We start from the raw sequence: 10,796 nt of genomic DNA on the forward strand, positions 1-10,796 counted from the left end.
GTGTTCTCAGTGTTCAACTCCCACTCATGAGTGAGAACATGCAGTGTTCGGTTTTCTATTCTTGTGTTAGCTTCCTGAGAATAATAGTTTCCAGCTTCATCCTTGTCCCTGCAAAGGACATGAACTCATCCTTTTTTATGGCTGCATAGTATTCCACAGTGTATATGTGCCACATACATTTGTTTTACAGTCTGTGAAGAGATTCAGAGAAGATCACATTTTAAGACCTGTATTTACCTCACCATCTCTCCCGTGTGACAAAACCTGAAACTACAAAGGGAAAGATAAGGAATGTCATTGCCCTTGGGACATTGGTAAAACTAACTGAACTTTGGAAAGGGGAAAAGGAAAAAAGAGGAAAACCATATGTGGATAATTTAGATCTACACCTGAAAGTTGGACAGGATCATTAAGAGGGTTCCAACCAGGAAGACCCAGAAACAGTGTCGACCTGTCACTGAGCTTCATCAGAATGAGAGAGAATGCTTCTCTATTCTCTTCACCACCCCCAACTAGGCAAAACTTGTTGAGTAACAGGTCAAAGCAGTGTCTTCTGGGGGACTGAGGGGAATTTTGAGGGAAACTTAAGGATGAGGATACAGCAGATACTGAGAAAAGCTGCTAAACTAGTCCAATCCGGAACACAAAGTATTGCTAGATGAGCAGGAAACCTATGGTGCACCGGAGTTAACTCTAAGAGGAATACGTCCCAAAACCAAATCCACTCCTGATTAGATTGATTCCACCTTCTCCCTCAAAACACACACACACAGCCTAGTAAAAGGGAACACATGTGGGTTTTGCTTTCTATATTAGTCTACTCTACATAGTTCACTTTTTGAGTAAAACTTACCAGACATATATAGAAACAGAAAAGACACATAAAGGAAACACTGTTAAGAGACAAAGCAATTAATAAAAGCGGATTCAAATGTGGCAGAGGCGTTGGAATTATCTTTCAAGTAGATCTCATGGGTACTGTTCTAGAAGCCCTTAGTAAGGTATAAAGCCCCTTTATTTTTTTATTATACTTATGTGACAAGATCATTCTTATATCCTCTTATATAAAAGGTATTTCCAATCCACATTCATCTCTGTATTGGCAGTCACATTTTTTGACACTTTGCAAATATTAGTCCACTGTCTTATTCTTACATTTACAATTGTGGAGCAGTCTGTTGTCATTCTGTGAAGTGTTCCCTCACAATGAAACAGTTTACTTTGGCTGATTTTAAGAGATTCTTCATGTTTGGTGGTGGTTTCCAGCTTAAACACATCATAATGAATCAGCCGCCAAAGAAGAGAAATACTAAAGATCAGGCAAAAATATATTGTTTTGCACATTCAAAACAAAGTAAATTTATGTCTTACACATCCAAAATGAGGATTGTTTGACTTCCTGAACACAATGCATTGGTTTACTTTGAAAAAATTATCAAACGTTATACCCTCGAATATGTACTCTCCTCATCTTCTCTACTTAGCTCTAATTTGTGCTACAGCCAATCACACATTATGCTGTTTGTAAAGCACATATATGATACTCTCATCCTCCATGTGTCACTATCACTCTCCTAGTTTACCTCTATTTGTCCCTCTGTGAAGCCCTCATGACATATCTTTATTATCCAATTCACACTTTCTGCAGCTTCATTTAAGTTGCTAAACAAAGTTTTCACTAAACAGCAAATATTACTTACTTCACTTTTCACCAATATAAATTCTAATTTTTATTCTTCAATGGCTGCCAAATATGAAAAAAATTCATGCATATATTATATATAGATGTATGTATGTGTTATACATACATACACAAAATTGCTACTGGTAACGGTGGTTTTCATAGGAGTCTATAACTACTGGAGATTTTGGGTTTCCTTAAAGATATAGTATAGTATTTCCTTAAAGATATTCTATTCCTTAATTTATCATAAAGATAATTCTTATTCTTTTATTAAAAACATAAATTAATAGGCTTGGTGCAGTGGCTCACATCTGTAATTTCAGCTTTTTGAGAAAATGAGGCAAAAGGATCACTTGAACATAGCAGTTTAAGGCTGATTTGAGCTGTGATTGCATCACCGCATTCCAGCCTGGGCTACAGAACCAGAATATATATTTTTTTATATATATAATGTATAATGATATATCCTTTATATATATTATATATTTTATATATATAATTTGTATATACATATATAAATTGACAGTAATACATTAAAATCTAGAATCAAGTTCTAAAAGAAATAGCAATGTGCATTTCCAGTCTAGTTTAGTGACTATTAGAATTAAAGCCAACTTCAGGCAAGACATTTCCAAAAACATAAGAAAAAAAACAAAAAGAAAAACGAGAAAATATATTCCAGACTTTTGAAGACATTTATTAAAATCATAACTTGATGGTATCCTCTTTCTCATCTTTTGATGAGTAAAATATTAAAGTACTCCAATACTTTAATATTTGATGAGTAAAATACTTTAATATTTGATGAGTAAAATATTAAAGTACACACTGGGTCAACACTGCCTTTCAATAAAGACGTGGGCTATGATGACTCCAGCTGTGTTCTGCGCCACAGTGGGCAGAGTGGTCACAGTGGGTCCTCGGGCCATGGGAGACCCTATTAAATACACTGAACAACATGCCATCGAAGCACTTCCCATCTGACACTGCCCAGGGCCCACAGCAAGCTACAGCAGCATCACAACCTTTGCCAGCACAAAGCCCGGTGTCCTTTCACTTTATCTGTGTGTATGAACACACACACTTATGCTCGCCTGTGCAGACCCTCACACCATAGTGTACACTGTCACAGTGGCACCGCCAGCTACTGAGGGCTGTGCCTTTTACCAAGTCTTATTTCAGGCTGGCTCAGCATGAGGACATTGTGCATGCAATACTGACTTTGAACTGAGTCACTCAAAAATTAGTCAAATCAATTCAGGTAGTGTGTGTTTTTCTTTCTCCTGCTTTTGAAAACAACCTGCAGAGGAGTTTTTTTATCCACTTATTTAAAATGTTAATGAAGGAACCTGTGAGTGCAGAGGCACAGAAAAGAGCAGTTGATTTAAGAGTCATTCCAATGCATAAGCAAGTTCCAAATGCTCTGAGAGGCGAGGAGGGGAAGATGCAAAGGGTGCCTTGAGAAGAACTGCTTTTGCAGTAATGCCCTGGCAGCTCCCAGCATGCTCGCTGCGATGGCATTCACCCCACTGAGGTTGTCATCATGAATGTGACTTTGTTGTTTTACAAGGATCTGTTGGGTCAGGGTTCCACCTGTCCTTCTCCATATCACGGCCCTCCAGGCAGTTCCTGGCAGGTGCTGACCAAATGGGACTTGGGTAGAAACAAAGGACCAGGCCTGCAGAAACAGGAACCCCGGGGGCTTCCAAGGGGGAGAGCTGACTGCCAGGTGCAGAATCCATAGAATTATCCACTGTGGGAGCTGGAGGGACCTGTGCAAATCCCTGGGGAGTGTGTTAGAATTTCCCCAAATACTGTAAAAGGGAAAAGTACTCACATTTTATCACGTGAAAGACTAATGATGTCTAGGAGCTGACACAGAACAGGGGGACTCTGTCCACTGCAGGGACAGTGCGCTGTGTCAGGACAGAAATGAGCAAGCTTGAGTCTCCGGGGACACCTGTGGAAAGAGTAATGCAAGGCACACACCAGGGCTGTGACTCACTCCTCAGAGCAGGCTTGGGTCCCCAGAGTAAGGATGAACAGACAGCCTTCCCACATCATGTAGTGCGAATGGCAGGGCTGCAGGGGATGTAGTGCTGTTGCCGGTGGGCTGCCAGAGACCTGTCAGTCAGAACCACTTCTTAGTGAGGTTACCTTCATTTCCTCTCTGTGATGTATTTCATCATATTCACTTGTTACCCACGATTTTTCCTGACAGTCTGCAAGCGTGGCATCTTTTTCAGGCCTGTCGTCTGGCCCTACCCCAGGGGATTCTCGCTTGCACACCAGGAACCTGGTTGCTGCTGACAGCAGGGAGAGAAGCAGGCAGAGGGGTCCAGCACGGGCCTCCCGCATTCATAAATCCTATTTTTCAAACAACATCGAGAACTGCCTGTCTCCTGCTCAAAGAGGAGCCTCAGGTCTCCGGAGTGGTCAATGCTGAGCTGACAAAGCTATTGCAATTCTGATCTCCATAGTCTTGAGATCTCTAGTGTTGCCAGGAGACTGTCGGGAGGAGCTTGAGAAGAAAGAGGCACAGGATGTTTCACACTGCTTTGTCCAAGTGCAGTCAAGGGACAGCCCCTGCACACTGAGGTAATTCTAGATGAATGTCTCCACGCTGTTCCCTCCTCCTTTCTGGAGAGTTTAGTGCTGGCTGACTGTAGAACACTTTATTCACAGAAGCAGTTAGAAAAAAACGTCACTCTTAGTTCACATGCTCCAACATCAGACTGTGAGTAACTGGTTCTAGAGGGAAAAGCCAGGACTGGATCATTTGTATTCTCATCAGCCGCCTCCACGCACATGGAGATGGATTTCACTGGTGTCGATACATGTGTTCACGTCCACAAGAGGCCACTCAGAGGGACTGAAGTGACTTCACACCCACCGCAAAGCCATTTCTGCTGCCAGAGTCTCCAATCTCCAATCACCAGGAAATTCTTCACCAAGGGGCCAGCTCCAGGCATCTCACTTGTAATCAGTAGCATCGACATTGTCTGAGAAATATTTATTCTGTCCAGTTTAAGCTTAATTTACACAAACACTAAAAAGTGTAAAATAGACTTTAGCTTTTCCTCTATTTATATATCAATCCCTGAGCAGGTAGCTGTCAACTTGAAATTCCCTATGTACAGTTAATAAACATCAGGGTGCAGGGAGGGACCATGAGCCCCTTCCCTGTGCACAGTAGGGGCTGGGCTGTCATTGCAGGAGAGCAAACCTGGCCTCCCATCTGAGCAAAGAGGAGGGGGTGGCAAGGGCACGGTGGTGTAGGAATTCTTACACATCAGCACAGATGCTTGAAGGCCTACTGTTCAGTCACTTTGGGAGCCAGGATGTCCCACCCTGATAACACCACATTGCCTCACAGAGGTGCCGGCTTTTCTGTCCTTGTTAGACCTCAGGGTAGGTGGTGTCAGGGATGATAAATAACTTAACCACCTGGGAGAAGAAAACAGGCAAAGGAAGGAAGGGTGAATGAGGAAGAAGAGACAAGGCCACAGGGGTGGGAGAACGTAGTGATAAAGCCGGGGTGACAGTGTGGTGGTAACTAACAGGAGAGGAGAGGGTGGTCCATGCCCATCAGTCCCCTCCTTCCTGAAAAACATGAGGGGTGCAGGGAGGGCGAGCCCTCAGGGAGTGAATGCAGCAGTTCAAAGAAACAAAAATAGACAAAAATAATAAATATTCTCCAAGGACACCAGGATTTTGGAGAGGAAACTGTGAGACCTCTGAATGCCTGATGCCCAATAGTGCTGAGTGGGTAAGTAACAGGAAGCCTGCACCCCCCAGCCCTGTGCACACCCGGAGACCAAGGAACCTGTGTCACCAGTACCTAGGGCTAGAGGAAAGGGCTTCCAAATGGCTCAGGAAGATGAGGGGGCATTTCACTCCACCTCTGGGACCAGATGACCACAACTCCCCTGAGGAACCCCATACCAAAAAGAATTGAACATAATAGTATTGCTTAAATATAAGCTGGCTCATCTGATCAACCCGATACTGACCCCAGGACACCTCCCTCAAGGTGGCTCCAGTTCCCTATCATCTCGACTTTTCTCCCCGGCCTCCCATACTCACTGAGCCCGCCTGGAGGGCCCCTGTCCCCTCTGCTGCCCACTCCAAAGAGAATAAGAAACCAACAGCATAAGCACCCCACAGGTCGAGGAAAGTGGCTTGGCAACACTTCTTTCCCTTGGAAAATTCCTCTACTAGCAAATCTGCTTCCAGGTGGCAAAAACGAGAAGTGCTGGGCCAGCAGCCAGGTGCACAGCTGCAGAAGCTACATAGATCTGCCTCAGGGGCCAAAGGAAAGGGCTGCCCACAGGCAGGCCACGTCTAGAGTGAGTCCAGAGGGACCAGAGAGAGTCTGGGATCCAATCAGGGATGACCCTTCTTTCAGTTGGGTCTGGCAGATTTTCAAAATCCGGTCTTTCCACTGAGGCCATACCAAAGGTCCCCAGGACGTCAGACTCCCCAGTCCCCCCAGAGTCCCCCATGAAGCTGTCATTTCCTCTCAAGTTGCATGCACTGGCCAGGTAAAGGCAGTTTCTACTCACCAGGCAAGTGGCCAGCTCGCCTTCAGATTTACCAAAGAAATCCGGGTCCTGCCCCACACTTGCTGGCTGGGCAGGCTTTTCAAAATGCAGGTATCTCTGGAACTGTTTTGTGGACACCAGGAGCATTAATGCACACGCCCTGTGCTGGTCCCAGGGTACCCTGTGCACCTGGGTAAGGCTGGAACACATTGGGGGCAGGGCCCCGACATGCCCACTCTGGAACAGCGTGGGACCTGGGGAAATCGTCAGTTGTTTGCTGTCCTGTCATTGCTGTTCTACACATCCCTGGAGACTATGAGCATGGGTTGTGGTGCAGTAGTGGCTGGGCAGGACTAGAAATGTCCAGTTTTGACCTGGAAGCAGCAGACACCCAAGGCTTAGGGTAGAAGTGGGGGCTCCGTACCATTCCCAGTGCCAACTTCCCATGGCGGAAACAGGAAGGAATGTCTGGCAACCCACCAAGGGTCAGACGCCATGGCAACCCTAGCAGAAGCTGCCTAACCCTGGCTGTTCCAATGACAGTTAGACATTCTCGGGAAGGTGGAGCCCTTTGTGGGGGCTCAGGATGGGTGTCCTGGAAGTACCACTTAAAGGCCACTGAGGCCTCTCAAAATCCCTGTGTTAGAGCTGCAGCTCTCCATGTGGGCTACAGTGTAGTCACCTACAGAGCTTTAGGACAAGCCCAGGGCTCAGCTGCCCAGACCAGTGCCTTGAGAACTTTTGCAGCAGGGAAAGCAGCTTGGAGAAGCGTGCCTGGGAGACCATGTGGCACTGCCCGGCTGGGTCCTCCGCTGACAGAGGTGAGGGTAGGGCTCATGGGGACTTGGTAATGCTGTGAATTATGTCTGTGTGGCAGGAAGGTGCCACAATGCCAAGGCCCCACGTCTTGGAAATTCCATGAGGTCCACATGAGGTTGAACTAAATAACAAAGGCGGTCCTCAAGGGAAAAATAAAAGAAACACCCACATGAGGGACTCTGTGGAACTGAGTCTGGAAGAGAGGGCTGCTTGGTCCACTCCAGGAGAAGTTGCCTAAAACAAGTTTGCTTCCCATTGCATTCTCTTGGCTGGTTCTAAACATCACCTCCTCCCCATTCCTGTAATTTGCATCATTCGGGGCTCCTTACTCTTGCTGCATCCTTGTTTACATTTTAAGGATGCCTGGATTTGATTTACTTAAGAGCATATAAGGCTTAATTTTGTATTTCTGGTAATCATTTATTACATTTCCCCCATTTTATCAAATGACACGCTTATCTCATGTCTACTTTTAATATGTTAAAGATTTTGTATCCAGTTTATCTAAAACTCCTTGCTTAAAATGAGTTTAATTCTAGCAATCTATACTGGTTATTTCTGCATTGTTTTATAATTTGATGATAAATGTTTTCCCCCAATATATGACTGTATGAATACTTTTTAAAAAGATACAATAAAATCCGATCTGTCTCACTTGATCAAGTGGCTGAGCGCGTCAATCTCTCCATCAAATAGAAATATCCGACATCACTTAATCTAATTAATAAAAACATCCAGTGTGTATGTGCACCCACGATGAGAAGAAAAGACCAAACAGCCAAAAAGGAGAGAATCCCATGATTTCTGTGTAAACTCCTACAGATATCATAAATATTTATTGCTAGAAACAGTATTTTAAATAAAAGGTTTTCAGGCAAGTGTATTAAAATGGCCTTGGACACATGGGGCCCTATCACTTGTAAAACTTGGCAAATCGGATGAGGATTAAAAATACAAAATTACACAGAAAATACCCTTCAATAAATTGATTTTTTGTATTTTTTTTTTTTAATTGAAACGGAGTTTGGCTCTTGTTGCCCAGGCCGGAGTGCAATGGTGCGATCTTGGCTCACTGCCACCTCTGCCTCCGAGTTCAAGCGACTCTCCTGACTCAGCCTCCGGAGTAGCTGGGATTACAGGTATGTGCCACCATTCTCGGCTAATTTTGTATTTTTAGTAGAGATGGGGTTTCTCCATTTTGGTCAGGCTAGTCTCAAACTCCCAACGTCAGGTCATCCGTCAGCCTCGGCCTCCCAGAGGGCTGGGATTACAGGCGTGAGCCACCGCGCCCGGCCTAATAAATTGATTTTTTTTTTTAATCTTAATTGAGGTTCTCTAAAGGGAGCCTTTTAGGCAACATGCCCACTGGGTGTACTGATTCCTAGGGTGGCTGGTGTCAGGCGAATCGATGTGGCTCCCCCAGCCCCCTCCTGGGAACATCCTAGAGACAGGGTGGAAACGCACGCGGCCTGGTGGTCCCGGGAGCGGTCATGGTGCCCAGCCCCGAGGTCTCCGCCTGCCCTGGAACCCCATGTCAAGCACCCGCGGACTCTCACGTCCTCTTTTTACAGGGCGGCGGGCGCTTTTCCTGCACCTTGGCCTGGCGCTTCTTCTAGGCCTCTTCTGCCTCGCGTTTCTCCTCCTTGGCCACCTTGTAAGGCCACTTTACTATTCGCAGGTGGCCGCTGTCCTTTGTGCTGCCCTTCCGCGCCGACCTCTCGGGGTTGGAAGGTGGGCGCCAGCGCCTTGGTGAGGCTGATCTGGGGCACCACCACGCCGGCCACAAGCTGCTCCGCTGAAAGCCCTGCAGGGGCAGAGGCTGGCCTTCCGCGGGGCAGTGGTGGCGGAGCCCCAGGACCCCGGCAGCGGGGCAAGTGGGAGGCCGACTCTTGCAGAGCCCTCCAGGGAGCCCAAAGCCGCTGGGCCGGGCCGCTTAGGCTGTTCTGCGCCCTCCTCTTCCCTGCCTCCTGCGCCCGCCCCCTCCCCCACCCCCCGCCGCGCCCCCAGAATTTCCTGCAAGGCCAGGATTTCCTGCACGACCAGGATTTCCTGCACCACCAGCCGTCCTCTTCCGCACGCACAGAGTGCTCTCGGGGCACACTGTCTGGCACGCGATGGCCACGGCGGGGCTGTTAGAGGCTGGTGGTCATCCTGACCATGTGGTCCAGGGCGCCCAGGTCCTCCGGGCCGCGCACGGAGCGGGGCGTCAGCGCGGACAGCTCCCAGTCCTTGAGCTTCTGCAGGCAGTTCTTGGAGACCTCCCGCTTCCGCGCCCTCTAGAGGAGCCGAAGTCAGCTCAAGCTGGTACTTTTCCCTGAACCGCTACAGGCAGGGGCGCTCCTGGAGCCTCTGCATGAGGCCGACTTGCAAGTGGCCACTCCTCTGACGACATCCCACCAAGGGGGCCCCGTGTGGACACCCGCCCCTGCTAGCTCAGGGCTGGGATGCTGTCGACCAGGCATGGCGGCTTTCAACCCGAAGGCGCCCCTCCTTCAAGGTCAAGACCCGGGACATAGTTCAACAAGTAGTTGGTGATGATAGCGTGCCCTGACTGGGCCAGAACAGCCTCTTTAGTAAAACAGCGCAGGAAAGTGATGAAACAGATGCTCAGCTCCTTTCTTCATTTTCATTTTAATTCCGTGATGCCTCTGTGTCCCTCTGACGATATCTATCTGGAATCTGTGACTCTGCCCGTCTTCAATGCCTACTGAGAAGGGTTCCTGGCCCTCATCAGGCATGAAAACCTCAAAGCCCTCTGCCCTCAAGGTGGGATCCCTGGGCCAGCGGCATCAACCTCACCAGGAAACCTGTTCTTCTACTCAATCTTGGGCCCCACCCCAGGCCTTTTCAAAGGAAGACTCCAGGGGCAGGGCCTGGCAGCCTGTGTTTCCACCAGATCTGTGTTAAAGCTCAAATGAACCAGCCCAGGTGATGCTGACGCAGGAAGCGCAAGGCTGAGAGGCAGTGTCTAAGGCAACTGTGTCCATGGGGCCAGGGGCAGCTCCTGCCTGTGCAGCTATGATTAGGGCTGCATTCCCCTCCCTGTCCTGCAGGTTGACCTCAGTGTGGGAGCACTCATCTAAGGCCACCAGGGTATATCCACAAAGCCGTGGTAGCAGATGACATTAAGGCCGGTCCAGCCATTGTGGTCAGTCTCCTGCGCCTTCTCAACGCTCACCCCACACCGCACCAGACTCCACAGCAGCCCCAGGACTCCGGAACTCCCTCCGGGACGCTCTCCACGCCCTCGATGCCGTGCCCCTCCTCATCCTGGAAAGGGTAGAAAGAATTGTCCTGCTGAGGGCAGTGGCTCACGCCTGTAATCCCAGAACTTTGGGAGGCCAAAGCGGGTGGATCACGAGGTCAGGCGATCATCCTGGCTAACACAGTGAAACCCCGTTTCTACTAAAAATACAAAAAATTAGCCAAGCGTGGTGGCAGGCGCGTGTAGTTGCAGCTATTCGGGTGGCTAAGGCAGGAGAATGGCATGAACCCGGGAGGCGGAGCTTGCAGTGAGCAGAGATCAGGCCATTGCACTCCAGCCTGGGTGACAGAGCAAGACTCTCTCAAAAAAAAAAAAAAAAAAAAAAAAGTCAGAGGCGATGCTGCGGGTGGGTGTCGCGCAGACTGGAGAAGTCCTGGAACTCTTTGTAGTAAGCGCGATCCTCCTCGACCTGTGCGCCTAGGGGTGGGGACTGCATGCAGAGCGCCTTGCCACTCTGTGGCCAGGTCCCAGCCAGCAGCACCAT

The 10,796-nt window shown here is 48.1% G+C and overlaps 1 pseudogene; it reads right to left on the reverse strand.

Moving 5' to 3' along the window:
- Nucleotides 1-8,980: 8,980 nt before the first annotated feature.
- On the reverse strand, nucleotides 8,981-10,796 carry LOC126936513 (ankyrin repeat domain-containing protein 33B-like; annotated as a pseudogene).

The sequence above is a fragment of the Macaca thibetana genome, chromosome 14 (assembly GCF_024542745.1).
Source record: "Macaca thibetana thibetana isolate TM-01 chromosome 14, ASM2454274v1, whole genome shotgun sequence".
NCBI lineage: Eukaryota > Metazoa > Chordata > Mammalia > Primates > Cercopithecidae > Macaca > Macaca thibetana.